At 42.2% G+C, this 15871-nt stretch overlaps 1 protein-coding gene across 2 annotated transcripts in view; it reads right to left on the bottom strand.

The window, feature by feature from the left end:
- TAC3 (tachykinin precursor 3) overlaps nt 1-7182 on the bottom strand; it is a 211697-nt gene extending 204515 nt beyond the window's left edge. Inside the window, exon 1 of one of the 2 annotated variants that reach the window (XM_073576858.1) lies at nt 7088-7182. The gene's annotated coding sequence lies outside the window, so the exon portion shown is untranslated. Of the gene's footprint in view, nt 1-7043 lie in introns of both variants that reach the window. The other variant, XM_073576859.1, reaches the window with a different exon arrangement.
- Nucleotides 7183-15871: the final 8689 nt, after the last annotated feature.

Genomic DNA, 15871 nt, shown 5'->3' with positions numbered 1-15871 from the left:
AGATATGCATCCCTCTTTCCATTTGAGAAACATTTCTAACCTTGAAGTTTGAGTCTTCACAGGTCTTCCTCCTCTAGTTATCCAAAATTCTAAAATAGCATGGTCGCTACCTCCTAGAGTCCCAGCAACTCTTAGCTCCTTAACCATTTCCTCCCTGTTTATAAGGATTAGATCCAAGTAGCAGATACCCTTGTTTTCTCCCCTACCTTTTGGAAGATAAAGTTGTCAGCAAGAGGGGATAAGAATTTGCTTGACCTGTTAGTGTTGCCTGAGAGAGAATCCAAACAAATGTCTGGATAGTTGAAATCTCCCATGACAACTATGTCATATTTTTTGAGAACTTGGCCATTTGATGCATAAAGAGTTCATCCATATCTTCAGCTTGCTCAGGCGGCCTGTAGTAAATGCCTACAATGGTGTCCTTTCCATTGTTCTGTCCTTGTATTCTTACCCAAACTGATTCCACAGAACTCCCAGTCTCTGAAGCTTCAATCTCTGTGCAGATATACGTGTTTCTAACATACAATGTGACATCTCCTCGTTTATCAAGTCTGTTTCTAGCAAATAAGTTGTATCCTTCTAGCCTTGAATTCCAATCATTTGTATTGTCCCACAAAGTTTCAGTGATTCCAATGACATCATATTTCTTTTCCTGCATTAGTAGTTCCAATTCTCCTTGTTTGTTGCCTATGCTTTGTGCATTAGTATAGAAACATTGTAGTTTGTGATTGGTTTCTCTTTCTCCAATATTTTTATTATTTAGTTTTTTTTTGTCTTTGTTCTTTCCTCCCACTTCTAATAGCAGAGTTCTCAATAGCATTTGTCAGGTGTATGGCTTTTTCTGGCCTTTTGCTTCCCTTCCCACATTGTTCTAGTTTAGATGGCAGTTATGCTCCTGCCTAGATTTCAATGAACTATATCAGATGATGGTCTGGGATCCATATCCCCTCTCCCTCTCATTCCAGGCCTCTTTATCCAGATTATAGGGAAAAAATGGTTTTGTAAATTGAAAATTGAACCTCGGCGGGCATATAATCTCATTCGAATTAAGGAGAGGGATCATCGGAAGACAGCTTTTATTACATCTGATTGACACTATGAAAGCCTTGTAATGCCATTTGGGTTGACTAATGCCCCTGCCGTCTTTCAGCACTTTGTAAATTATATAAATTACATTTTTTGTCACCTGGTAAGTAGATTTGTGGTGGTCTATCTTGATGACATATTGATTTATTTGCCTGACCTGGAGTCACATTAGGTACATATCAGGAGGTCTTACAGATACTCAGAGACAATAAATTATTTGTCATACCTGAGAAATGTATGTTCTCAGTTCGGGAGATCCCATTTCTGGGTTATTACTTATTGCCCACCAGTTTTTGCATGGATCTGGCAAAAGTCCGGGTGGTACTGGATTGGGATCATCCTGATAACTTAAAGGCTTTACAGAGGTTTTTAGGCTATGCCAACTACTACCATAAGTTCATCAAAAGCTTTACGGTAGTGGCCAACCTCTGATAGACATTACCAGGTAAAGGACAAGCTTTTCCAAATGGTCCATTCCAGCCAGTGTGGCATTTGATCCTTTAAAGAAATGTTTTGTTTCTGCACTAATTCTTTTACAGCCTGATGTCATTCAGCCATTCATAGTAGATGTTGATGCATCATGCGTCTGAAGTGAGGGTGGGGGTTGTATTGTTGTAGGATGCCTCTCCAAGTAAATGGTCTCTATGTGCTTACTTTTCAAAGAAACTGTCATCCGTTGAGAAAAACTATTACATTATTAAGTTCGCTTTTGAAGAGTGGAAACATTTTCTGGAGGGGGCAGTACATCCGATCATGGTAATCACAGATCATAAAAATATTTTATATTTGGAATCTGCTAAGCATCTCACACCTAGACAGGCAAGATGGTCATTGTTCATCACCAGATACAACTTTTTTGTGACATATAGGCTGGGGAATAAGAACATTAAGGCAAATGCCTTATCTTGTTGGTTGCCTTATGAAGATTATTGTGAACCAGTTCCTATATTACAGAAAAGGTAGTTATTGCAACTATTTGTTCTGATCTGGAGAGAGAGGTTGTAGAGGCTCAGGGGGATCCTCATGCTGCCTGTCCTTTAAGGAAACTGTTTGTTTCTGATAATCTTCATCTTAAAGTTTTAAGTGAACATCATGATTTGGTCTTGGCCAAGCATCCTCAGAGTAAAGCGACCTTTGATCTCATTACTTGGCGTTTTTGGTTGTCTGGGGTGCACCAAGATGTTCGGGAGTATGTAGCCGCCTGCTGTTTTTTTGCACGTGCTAAGTTCCCTCATACTCATCCGTCTGGGGTTCTTAAGCCCTTGGCGATTCCCAGTAGGCCTTGGACTCATTTGTCGGTAGATTTCACCACTATTTTATCCGTATATGCATGTAATACTGTAATATTGGTGATGGCAGACAGATTTAGCAACATGTCTCACTTCATTGAGTTACCCACCTTACCTAACGCCAAGATCTTTGGCGCAAATGTTTGTCAAAGAATTTGTGACATTACATGGGATTCCTACTGATATTGTTTCCGAATTTTGGAAAGCATTTTGCACTTGTTTGGGGATCCATTTTGCTTTTTCTCCATCTTTCCATTCACAGTCTAATGGTCAAGCTCAACATGTAAACCAGAATCTTTAGACTTATCTTAGGTGGTTTGTGTCTGAGAATCAGTAAGATCGGGTTACTTACTTACCTCTAGCTGAATTTGCGGTGAATCACTTGTCATGAGTCTACTGGCAAGTCTCCGATCTTTAGGACATACAGATTTTATCCTCAATTCTGCTCTTTCAATAGGAATCATTCTTCAGGAGTACCTGAGGAGGAACAGTTTTCTTCATCTATTACATAAGTGTTGCAAGGTGTTCTTGATAATTTGAAAAAGATGGAGAGTGTGGCTGATTGTAAATATATGGTGGATCCGGACAAGCGTGTGGGTAATTTGGTGTGGTTGTCCTCAAGGAACATTAAGTTGAAGGTTCATTCTTGGAAATTGGACCCAGGTTCACTGGTCCCTATAAGACTGTGGCCATTGTCAAGCCAGTAGCATTTTACTTGCTTTGCCATCCACTATTAGGATTCATAATGTGTTTCACGGATCTCTATTCAAAAAATACATTCCTTTCTCTGAACCATCTCCACCACTGCCTTCCTCACTTATTGTTGATGGAAATTTGGATTTTCAGATTCCTAAGATTATCGATTCTCACTTAGTTCATCGAGCTCTTCAGTATCTGCTACACTGGAAGGGTTACGGCCCTGAAGAAAGAAGGTGGGTACCAGCAGCTGACGTCCATACAGTCAGGTTCAAGTTTAGAACTTGTAAGGGCACAGATGGAAAGCTATATTAACTACAGAATTAGTTTTTAGTCTATTATCATGGAGATTGCAGAGGCGAAATAGTACAATATTTAACTTAAAAACCTTTTACGAAGAGGCATCACTTCTTATTTGGTCATTTGGTGAAAACACAACAAACTGTCATTTAAATTTATCTGTGAATGGTCCACAAGTGTCATGCAAGCCATGCAGAACTTCTTTAGAAGTTTATCTAAAGTAGTTATCTCCTTTAGAAGCTGAAGACATGCTGAATCAAGGTAACAAAAAATGGCTAAAACATAAACATATCAATTATTGAGGACTATACAATGTGTGAAGAAATATTCCAGGAGATAACTTTAGAGTAATTTAGATTTCCAGTTACATATGTAAATTTGTTATTTCAGTTTAGATAGCTCTTTCTAGTTAAATATTATTAAATATCAATTGTGTTCTACAGATGACGACAGTACATGCCCAATGTGGTTATGCATGAATGCTTAAGTTACCTCGGATCCAAATATAACCATCTAGCAACAAGCTGAACCTCTTACGGTGGCCATGTACATCAGATGAAAGTTGATGAAAATAGTCATTTTAACCATTTGACAGGTAAAAGTTAACAATGAAAAATGTTTTTGACCAACTGATGACTATCATCTTCTGGAAATATTCCGCTGTGTTTGTATTTTTTATCTTCATTTGGTCTTTCATTCAAAACCAGTCTCAGAAAATTGTTCCGTCTTGTGCAACAGATATAGACAGTTTGAAAGGTTGTAATGTGAATATGGACTAAAACGTATTGTATATGAGTGCTCTATCGAAGCGAACTTTCATTGTGTGGACTTTTCTTTCTAGTAAGTAAAGTATGGCCACATTATCGCGCTTGTCTTTTTAATGATTTCTGATAACAAACTAGATAATTTTTATATGAGTGGCAGCAAATCATTTAGTACATGAGTCATATCAAGACCAATATCAATGTAATGTATGTGCTGTTTAACAAACACCAATGCTTGAATTATTCTCTTGTATTTATGTAATTCTTTTACTGTTAGACCAGGGTTCACTTCAATATCCGAATCCCCTAACAGATTATCCACACTGGCTGTGATAGTCTTTTTCCAGCCTCCTCAAGAAGGGAGGATACAATCTAACAGAATGGCAGGTTAGGTTATTAACTTATTATCTTATGCCATCCACAAGTATGCTAATCATAAGATGGGCAACCAGGAAATAACCAGAAAAATGCTGCTTTAGTTATTGGCTGTGTATGATATCAGCTCAATCAGCAGATTACATTGTGATCCCCACTGGAGGCAAGAGGCGAGATGATTGTGTGTCGTGACCATTCTTGTAGAAGACATAGGCAGCATCAGATCTCTATATGATAAATGACAGTATCATGGTAGTAGAATCATTTTCCTATCCACATGGACGTTTGTAATAGTGCTTACTCTTCTAAGGGTACCGTTACACTTAGCGATGCACCAGCGATCCCGACAACGATATGGATCGCTGGTGCATCGCTAAGTGGTCGCTAGTGAGCTGCCAAACAGGCAGATCTCACCAGCAACATAGCAGCGGTCGGGGGTCGTTACTTAGCTGTAAGACGCGGCGATCCTGACGTCCTCCCGCGTCCACACGTCGCTCGGCGGCGCCGCAGGAAGCGCCCGACGAGAAATGGCCCAGGACGTTCTCGTGCGATCAGCGATAACGAGCGGGGGAGCCAGTCGGAGGTATCAGACATAGCGATATCGCTAGCAATATCTCTGCTACGTCACAAAATCGGTGACGTTACAGCGATATTGCTAGCGATATCGCTATGTGTAACGGGGGCTTAAGTTTTATGTCCATAACGATATGAGAGAAAAAATGCGTGGAATATTTCCCAGAGCGCCAGTTACTACATAATTAAAGCTAAAAAGACGCCTTTCTTTATTGTGGTGTACAGTCATTAGCATTGTCATTACTATACGTTTAGTGGCTAATTATTAATTTACGCAATTTGAGAGCGCTGCAGTTTTGCAGTTATTAAGATGGTGTTTTACAAAGTGTCACTTGCTGCCTCTAGTTATCGGAGGCATGTTGTGAAGCCTGAAGAATGTTCCTTTTCTAGCATAGGTTGTGCCTATATTGAGAGTTATTTAAAATCTAAGAGATTGACTTCTACATACAAGACTAGTCAGATAAGTATTTCTTATCAGATGCGATGTGGACACAACTCCATCCATAACTGTTACTTACTACCGTAGCTCTCTCCATACTACTGTCACCCATCTGCTTATGTTTCATTTCTTTCTTATTCTTACACTTCATCATTGCTGGTGCCCATTTGCAGCATGGCTCCATGCATTTATCTGTGAAAGATGTTGGTTTCTTAGCCATTTAGTCAGCTGGATTCTCTTATTAACTTTAAATTCACACGATTTTAGTAAATTTGTCCGATTTTCATGCACAAAAAATGGACAGTTTTTCACCTGTATGTCATCTGTTTAGCATCTGTACGGCATTTATTGTTATAAATCAGCAGCGAAATAACTTTCAAGACTAAAAATATGTTAATAATGGCAATGTATCCATAAAAATCGGATGATGTTCAGTTGATCCACATGGGATCCAATTTTATTTTTGTGCTCCAAAAGACATGAAGAGGTGAGTCTCATCTGAAGAGGAAACTAGTGAATGCTGCAATTTTTGTCACGTGGACATTGGGTCAATGGAAAAAAAACATCCGAACAGCCTGAGTGCTATATGTGTAAGTTCACAGACTCAATCTCGGACCGAAAATATGGTCTTGTGAACGTAACCTAAGTTTGTAAATAATATTCCCTTCCTATCTACACAGAATAATGTGGATATGGAAGAGGTAAGTAAAAGTGTACATTATAAATCTGCTGTTCAAACCTGTGCAAAAGGTTTTTACCAAACAAACTCAGTGTATGAGGCTACTTATTACAAGTAGATCCTTTAATAGATGGTAAAGGGGTTGTCTTCATCATCTATTTCATTCTTTGCCTGTACAACTTGGCTTTCAATGTTCTCTCATGTTGACGACATCATCATTAAAAAGTTTCATCACTTATAAAACATTGACTGAATTGCATTATTCTCATGGATGCTAGTCAATGAGTATTTAGGACGGAGATGAATATAAAGGGGTTCTATACTTGCAATCTGATTACAAGAATGTGCTTAGTAAACAGTCCACTGTTATCAGTACTAACACACCTGCAACATACATGTACACATACATACACATATGTAAGCACGCATATATATAATAGGTATATACAAATACATTTCTGCACACAAACATATATATGCAATATATATATATATATATATATATATATATATATATATATATATATATATATATATACATATATTCAGACATTGCTGGATGTGATAAAACCTGTGCTGTACTTTACTTTTGTGCTCTTTGCACATCACATAGTTGTTTGCATAGGTGCAGATCGTCTTACAGTTTTGTAAATGATCAAACATCAGTCATTGGAATCAATTAAATCATTGTTAAAGCAAAAATCAGCTAGAACCATCCTGCGATCAGTAGAATAAAACCCATGCTACAGTCCCTACTTAGTCCTATTAATACAGTGTCACTTAGATAAAAGAAACAACAGACTGTAAAGATACAATATATCCTAGAAGGAAACAAGTCTTACAGGACAACACAGATGACAACTGGCTCATGTAGTGGATGCTGTACCTGGCTGTTGGAGTCACACTGATCCTCTCCTGAAGAGCTGTGAGCTGCCTTGAGGAGTCTGCACTGGATCCTCTGCCTTTAAATAGAGACCCAGGTCCTCCTCAGTGATGCGATGTTCCTGTCACTCATCCCATCTCTGCCTCTCTTCTGTATAATTCATCCTATTTATTTTCCAATCTCTGTCTTTCCCACTTTTTTCTCTTTCTTTCTTTCTTTCTTTCTTTCAACATTTTTTTTCTCCTTTTGTGTATTTAATATTATTTGTGTCACTCTTCCGTATTCCTTGACTGTCGTTATTGTGCTGTTTTGTTTTTTTCTCATTTTCTTACAATGTAATTGTCATTAAATAACGTTATCGCTTTATTTTTTGGTGAATGCTTACAAATCTCAAATACTGAATGTGTCATTTAACACTAGAGAGCAGCATTGTGTGACATTGCGGTAACGGAGGAGAGATCATTCATTAGGTTATCGTAAAACTACACATCCCATGTTGTGTTATGTTAAATGACAATTCCAGCTTAGCTGCATATTGCAGATTCCGCTCTGCTACATGTGGATGTTATCTCCAAAATAAAAATTAAGGTATTAAATCTCTCTTCTTTATTGTGACTGATAAACGAAAACCTTGGTTAAAGTGCTCATGCACATTAGAAGAAATTATTTCAATGGGGTTTTATCAATTATGCAATATGTAGAGAGGCCAAGCGATTCAAATATCAAATGAAAAAAAGGATCAGGCAAGCTAAAATTCAATATACCTGACCATTGTCACTGGAGATAAAGGATCTGGCAATGCCTTAACACGGTCTCCCCATGAAATTAATTGAAATGAACATGTAAGCTGTGTGCCCACGTAAGCGTTTTTGAAGCGTTTGTCCCGGTCAAAACGCTTCAAAAACGCATACAAGAAGCATCCCATTCATTTTAAATGAATTCCGCACTTTTTGTGCACATTGATGCGTTTTTTTCACGCAAAAAACGCTTAGTGGTAAAAAACGCAACATGCTCATTAGTTTTGCGGAAAAGTCCGCGTTGTTAGCTATTTTCTATGAGTCAGAAGACGCGCGGAAAAAAACACATCAAAAACGCGCGGAAATAAAGGAGTCCACTTTTGAAGCACAAATTTTCTGCATACGTGGGCACATAGCCTAAGGATTACAAACTAGGTCTGCAACCATCTTATAAAACTAAGGACTGATATCACATGACCATGACTGTTATATGCTGGATTGTCGAGATCTGCTTTATCCTTTGTTAGTTGCCACAGGTAATGGCACACTCTCGCAGTGGGAATACCTTTTGATCACCTACATTGTTTTATTCTTATGCAGGCTTCACTTTTTTGACATACATGTGCTTATTATATGCTGTGGATCCAAGGAGTAACGTTTCTATTATGAGAGTGACCTGCCAACAAGGAGAAATGTTACCTCTTGGATCTCAGTCAGACGCCACTCACCTAGCCAAACCAGATCTCACACTTTGCACTGATGAGGGACAGCACCCCAAAACACAGTATCTGCAAACTGAGATTCTGGTTTGGCTTTTATACTAATTCATGTGGCAAGGCTCATTAAAGGATTGATATTGACTTTTAGGATTGCTACTTCCAATAGGTGGCACTAGAGTTCTAGTCCTCTTTCTTTATGAAGAGATAATTTGTAGTGATGGGCAAGCACTAAAATGCCCGGGTGCTAGTTGCTCGGATCGAGCAAATTGAAATACTAGGGTACTCGGACAGAACAATGAGCCCAATGTAAGTTTATGGGAGACCCGAGCATTTTTACCGCGATCCCCCGGGGGTCCTTTTAAGGTGTAAAAACGTCTGAAAATGCTGGAAACACTGCTCAAATGACACAGAGACATTATGGGGATCGCCCCTGGAAGCATTCCTGACTCCTAGTTCACAACTTTAAGCAATGTTGTCAGAGTTTCATGCCATTTTTACCGGTGCACCAAAAAACATACCACAACGAAACCAAAACGGATTTTGCTGAGAAGTATGTTAAGGTACATCCTTTCCAGGTTAATCACTTGTATATAAGGCAAAATAAATTACCCCAGACCAAAATGTTCCTCTACCATTTGGGATATGTTCAGACGCAGCGTTTTTGAAGCATTTTTCAACTTTTACATTGCTTTCAACCAAAACAAATGCATTCACTGGGAAATATCATCGTAATATTTACCATCCTAAGCTGGCCATGTGGTGTGTGACACATAAGCAGACATATCTTGTTTCATTTATGAAGGAGGGACTCTTAAAGTCACAGACCCTATTTTTACCGGGGCATCAAGCAGAATTAATCTGCTTAAAGGGCCATTATTAAACAGTAGGTCTCCTAAACTGTTACAGCCTATGCAGTGAGTGCATGGGCTGCCAAGAATTACAATGCACCCCAATACCACTTTCACGAGATGTCCAGGAGGGCTTCCATAAAAAATGTTGCATTGACTGCAAGGCCTGCCCTGCTCCCAAGTCATATACACCCCAATAAGCCTTTGAACCCAGGTACTGGATGGACCCAGGAAAATCCACCTCACATTATTCATTTTGTAATCCCATTCTGTTTTCTTATGCATTGACAGCAAGGCCTGCCCTGCTACCAAGTCATATGCACCCCAATAAGCCTTTGAACCCACATACTGGATGGACCCAGGAAATCCACTTCACAATATTCATTTTGTACTCCCATACACTATTCTTATGGATTGACTGCAAGGCCTGCCCTGCTACCAAGTCATATGCACCCCAATAAGCCTTTGAACCCATGTATTGGATGGGCCCAGGAAAATCCACCTCACATTATTCATTTTGTACTTCCATTCTGTTTTCTTATGTATTGACTGCAAGGCCTGCCCTGCTACCAAGTCATATGCATCCCAATAACCCCAATCCCCCCTTGGAAGAAACATGGAGGAGGTCCTCTTAACAAAAAATGTCCCATTCAAAAGGAGCGGGTCTCCTAGACTTGTAATGCCCATACCCTAAGTGTGTTGACTGGCAAACATTTTCCCCTGTGGGGTACACCTCAACCTTTTCCATAACAAGTATTTTAGGCCCATCTAAACCACCCACCCTTGTTTAGAATTCGGCACTGGCAGTAACAGCATGGAACACGTTAGCGCTGGTGATCTAGTGGCGGCGGATGATGAGACGTGGAGGAAGGCCTGATTAAAAGCTATGCCCAATTTAAGGGAGCGGGTCTCCTAGACTTGGAATGCCCATATCCTAAGTGTATGACCTGGCAAACATTTCCCCATGGGGGTAGATATCAACATAATGTTTTCCTTTTCTTTAGGGGCATAAACACCTTGCAAAACTGTAACGTGGTTTCCTACACAGTTGTTGCTGGGAAGGTGCATGTTTTTAGTAACAATATGGCGGACGAATCATTACATACATAGCTTTGAAGGCTGAAGGAAGACCTTATGTCCATCTAGTTCAGCCTATTTTTAGTGCAGCTGTTCTGCATTGTTGATCCAGGGGAAGGCAAAAAACCCACAGAGTAGCAGCCAATTTTCTCCATAGGGAAAAAAGTTCCTTCCCCAAAGCTGGGTCAACCATCTACCTGTAATATTATGTTATTTGTAACCTTCTATACTGTTACTCACAAGAAAAGCATCCATTCCTTTCTTAAATTCATCCAATGAGTTGGCCATTACCACTTCATCAGGAAGAGAATTCCAGAGTCTCACTGCTCTTTCCGTGAAGAACCCTCTTCTATGCTGGTGCAGAAATTGTCTCTCCTCCAAACGAAGAGAATGCCCCTTGTTCTTGTCACAGTCCTACAAACAGTTCATTGGAGAGATCTCTGTATTGCCCTCTGATATACTTGTACATATACAGTATATTAGGTCTCCCCTAAGTCTTCTCTTTTCTAGAGTAAATAGACCTAATTTTGATAACCTTTCTGGGTATTGTAGTGAACCAACTCCATTTATCATTTTAGTAGCCCGCCTTTGAACCCTTTCAAGTTCAGTAATGTCTTTCTTGAGCACCGGTGTCCAAAATTGCACACAATACTCCAAGTGTGGTCTGACGAGTGATTTGTACAGAGGGAGAATTATATTTTCATCTCGTGTCTCCAGACCTCTTCTAATGCATCCCATGACCCTATTTGCCTTGGTGGCAGCTGCCTGACACTGGGCACTCCAATTTAGCTTCTTATTGACTAAGATGCCTAAGTCTTTTTCCATGTCTGATTTCCCCAGCAGTTTCCCATTTAGTAAGTAATTGTAGCATCTGTTTCTCCTTCCCATGTGCATAACCTTACACTTATCTGTGTTAAACCTCGTTTGCCATTTTTCAGCCCAATTCTCCAATTTACTCAAATCTGTCTGTAGTTGCAAACTGTCGTCCTTTGTGTTAACTACCTTACATAGTTTTGTATCATCTGCAAATACTGATATTTGACTGTGTAAGCCATCCACTAGATCATTAATAAATATATTAAATAGTAGGGGGCCCAATACAGAACCCTGTGGTACCCCACTAGTAACCCTGGCCCAATCTGAGTATTCACCATTAATAACCACTCTTTGTTTTCTATCACTAAGCCAGCTACCTACCCATCTACACACATTTTCCTCTAGCCCAAGCTTACTCATCTTACTTACCAATCTTTTATGTGGGACAGTGTCAAATGCTTTAGAGATGTCAAGATAAATGACATCCATTGATTCTCCTTGGTCCATTTGAGAGCATTGGATGAAGTGATCTGGAAAAGGGGCATGGTGATGACAGGAATGGGAAAGTACATGATTAATAACAGCAGTGGCTATGGGAGGTATGAGATCCAGGATACAGCCATCAATGATTCGTCGTTTAGCCACCATCAATTACCAGAAACGGTTTAATGCCCGTTTGAAGATGGGTGTAACAGATGCGCGTGTGAGACTCAGCCTAAGAAATGCCCATTCAAAATACGCTGCCAAAGATGCACGTGTCTGTATAAAGGGCAAAGTGCAACATGTTCGTGAGATGCTGAATTAGAGAAAGCAGATAAGTGTTGGGGGAAAGCCAAACAAACTAATGGATGCTCATGAAAAACTAAGTATAAAGAGGCGTGCACCGTCCGTAACTATAAACACACCCGTGGCATAACCTTATTCATCCTCACCAATACAATAATATCCTAATGTTCCAGTCTAAAATTAATTGTCCTAGTGTAACGAACACTGTTGAAGGAATGGCACAAAACGTACATAACCACGACCCTTGGAAACACCTGAGTTCCTTCTTACAACATATGGACGATGATGGTTTGCTGACGACTTCGAAGTTTACCACATCCACACCAATAAGATGAAGATCACAGCTGCAAAAAATGTGCAAAAAAGGCAGTGAATGTCTGGACAATCATTTTCTATAGGGCAAAGTTTACCTCTTACTAAAGTGGTACCGATTGAGGCATACAGATCTCAGGTGTACTCAGCGTGAGGTGCTTGAAAGATGATGTATTCTGATTTGTCCATGTCCACTTTTTGAAAGCGAGCAGAAAAGAAGGATGCTATAGCAGGAAGATGTGTGATTTTGGTCAGTAAGGAGGTGATGTCTGGTACAGATAGGTAGATCTGCATGTCATCGGCGTAGTGATGATATTGCAAACTGTGTCATTATCTCAGCCGTCCCAGGCCGAAAGTGTAGATGGAGAAGAGTAGGGGTCCTAGAACAGACCCTTGGGGAACACCGAAAGACAGGTGTCGAGGTGAGCAGGTGGTGTGGGAGAGGGAGACAATGAATGTCCCCCTACCAGTCTTGGTTTTTTTTAGACTCTACTGATAACCCCAAAAAGGACATTTGCAACAACGGCATCAGCAGGCGTAGCAAAGCTACTAGCCTTACCACCACCAGCATGATCAGGCACATGGCAGCAAAGCATCCGACTTTTGTTGGTTGAACATCAGGATCCATGAACAGTGTCTGCGGGTGATACCACTGCTTCTTCCGCTGTGCGTGTAAGCCAATCCCCTGTCCACAGTGTATGCCAAGATGCCTCCTGCCATGCTTCTGCCATTGACCACAGTCAAATAGCACCATCATCAAGCACATCCATGTCCTTGTCCTAGCGCAGCCTTTAGTTGTACATACCCCATTCATTGTACCATAAGCAGAAAGACGCAGCCAACGGCCCACAGACCACAGTACTAAATTCACAAATTTCTCGACTGCTTGCGCTCTATATGTCGCAATTTAGGCTCGTGGGAGACGGACGCTTTCCTGATGGCAGTGACAGTAACAAGGTACTTGGTCCCCACCCGCCTCTATTTCTCCTGGTATGCCGTCACGACATTACACAAGCAAGCACGTGTCCCACAACATTACCCGGGCCACCAAAAATGCTGTTACAGGGAAAGTGCACCTAACCACGGACCCATGGACAAATGCTTGTCTGCAGGGACGGTACATGTCGCTGACGGCACACTGGGTTTGCGTAGAAGAAGTCATGACCCAGTCGGACATTGGGAGACCATGTCACAGACGTATGGAGGAGACAGGTTGTGGAAGGCTTTGTATGTCACATTTAGGGTTTTGAACTGTAGCCTATGGGCAATAGGAAGGCAGTGAAGGGCATAGCAGAAAGGAAAGGCTGGGGAATAACGAAGGGATAGTTGGATTACTCTGGCAGCAGAGTTTTGAATAGATTTGAGTGGTGCAAGATTGCTAGAGGGGAGGCTAGAGAGTATAAGGTTGCAATAGTCAAGGCGGGAGATCATGAGGGCATGCACAAACATTTTTGAATTTTCTTGGAATGTACGGATCCAGGAAATGCTTTTAGTTGTAATGGGCAGGAGGAGGCAAGGGCTTGGATCTTAGCTTGAAAGAGAGGGCAGAGTCGAATATCACCCCGACGGCATGAACATGCGGCAATATTTGTCCCCGTGTTAGGCGTCGGGTTCCTGCAGCTGCACAGCAGGAATCCAGAGCCATGCAGCCAGCGGTCTCCCATTCCCCTCTGACCTCTCAGGGACCTGCACAGCAATCTCGGCGATCCAGATGCCCTGCTCAGACCAGTTCTCTGGGTCTGGTTGTTGCTGCCACCTCTGGACCAGCAATAGTAGCGCAGCCTGCTCTGCAGCAAGCCACTCCAGAGGCTAAGTCCTCTCGCCGCGCTACTGGGCATGCTCACAAGATGATCTCCCAGTGGAGATCGGGAGTCACGTGCTCAGGTCCTTCTCCTGATCTTATTGGTACATCTCAGAGATCTGGAAGGTCCCGGAAGCGCACGGCTATAAAAGGCCCGCATGGCCGCTCGGCCATGCGCTAGTATAGACACTAGATGCTAACTGTGTGTATGATGATGAATGTATGGACTTGCAAATGACTCATAATGATTCCCCTCCCTCTGATATTACGTATGTGGATAGGGAACTAGTGTTAGAGTCAGCGCCAGTCAGTGGCACGTTACAGTCCACGGTCTCCATCTTCACAGTGCTAGCGTCCGACGGTGCGCCTGTCCAGGCATTGTCGTATTGCGACTAGTTTAGTCGCCGCGCTGTAGTCAGCAGCAGTTGGGGCGTTCGCGGTAGCGACGCCACACGCATGGTAGGTCAAGACGGACTTTGAGCCAGAATCTAGGGCCTAGTCCTGTGACCGATTACCGTGTTTGCACACCGCCGAGTCCTGTGAGGTCAACAGGCTCGGTATTGATGTCTATGTTTAAAGCGTCTCTTTGATTCAACGGAGTACGCTCCGCGCACAACGGGTGACCTTCAACCCGCGTGCGTTATACCGCCATAATGCGTGTCTGCCATTAGCTAGCAGCGTTGTTACACCTACTGCACGATGGACCCTGGGTGGCGAACGCACTTATTATTATTTATTTATTTAGTGCGTTCCGCCGTCCTTAACATTATACTTGCGCCAGGGTCTGGCTAGTAATGGCGGACCTGCAGTAGCTACAGTGGTACATTCGGCAGCTGGAGAGCAGGTTGGCGGCTATTGAGAGCTCCACCTCAGCTGCAAATGCTACAGTGGCCGCTGCTCAGGCAGTTGCAGAGGCTGTCTCATGCGTGTCCACACCCAAGCCTATGCCGACAATAACCCGCCTCCCATTGCCCGATAAGTTTTCCAGTGACAGCACCGCCTGCAGGGGTTTCGTGAGTCAGTGCTCTATCCAGCTTGAGTTACTGGCCGCGCGATTTCCTACAGAGTGGGCTAAGGTGGGGTTTATTGTTTCTGTCCTATCAGGCAGGGCATTAGAGTGGGCTACGCCATTGTGGGAGCGTGATGACCCCATGGTTCAGGGTGCTGCTCAGTTCCTCACGGCCCTGAAGCAGGTCTTTTTGGGACCACGGATCACACACGACACCTCTCTCCAATTATTGGCCCTAACACAGGGGTCTCTCTCGGTCAGCCATTATGCCGTCTGATTCCGGACATTGGCTTCCGAACTGGAGTGGCCTGATAAAGCACTCATCCCTGTGTTTTGGAGAGGGTTAGCGGAGCATGTCAAAGATGCTCTAGCAACCAGAGAGGTCCCCACAAGTCTGGAGGAATTGATTGCCATCTCCACCCGCATTGATCTCTGGTTTACGGAGCGCGGGCTGGAACGTGCGCAATCCAGACGAAGGGTTAACTTGGCTCCCACCTTCTCCGAGCCGCTAAGATTTCCCGCTCAGGAGCTTACACCTTCTGAACCTATGGAGGTGTCTCGCGCCAGCCCCAAGCCACGTCCGTTGTTACCAGTGCCGGCAGTTTGATCACTTGGCTAGCACGTGTCCTCTGCGGTCGAAAAAATGATCACGTCCAGTGGTCGTAGGTGGTGGTCTAACTAA

The sequence above is a fragment of the Dendrobates tinctorius genome, unplaced genomic scaffold (assembly GCF_039654945.1).
Source record: "Dendrobates tinctorius isolate UK_male_01 unplaced genomic scaffold, ASM3965494v1 ptg000051l, whole genome shotgun sequence".
NCBI lineage: Eukaryota > Metazoa > Chordata > Amphibia > Anura > Dendrobatidae > Dendrobates > Dendrobates tinctorius.
The sequence above is the reverse complement of the archived record's forward strand: the minus strand, read 5'-3'. Positions and strand labels throughout refer to the sequence as shown.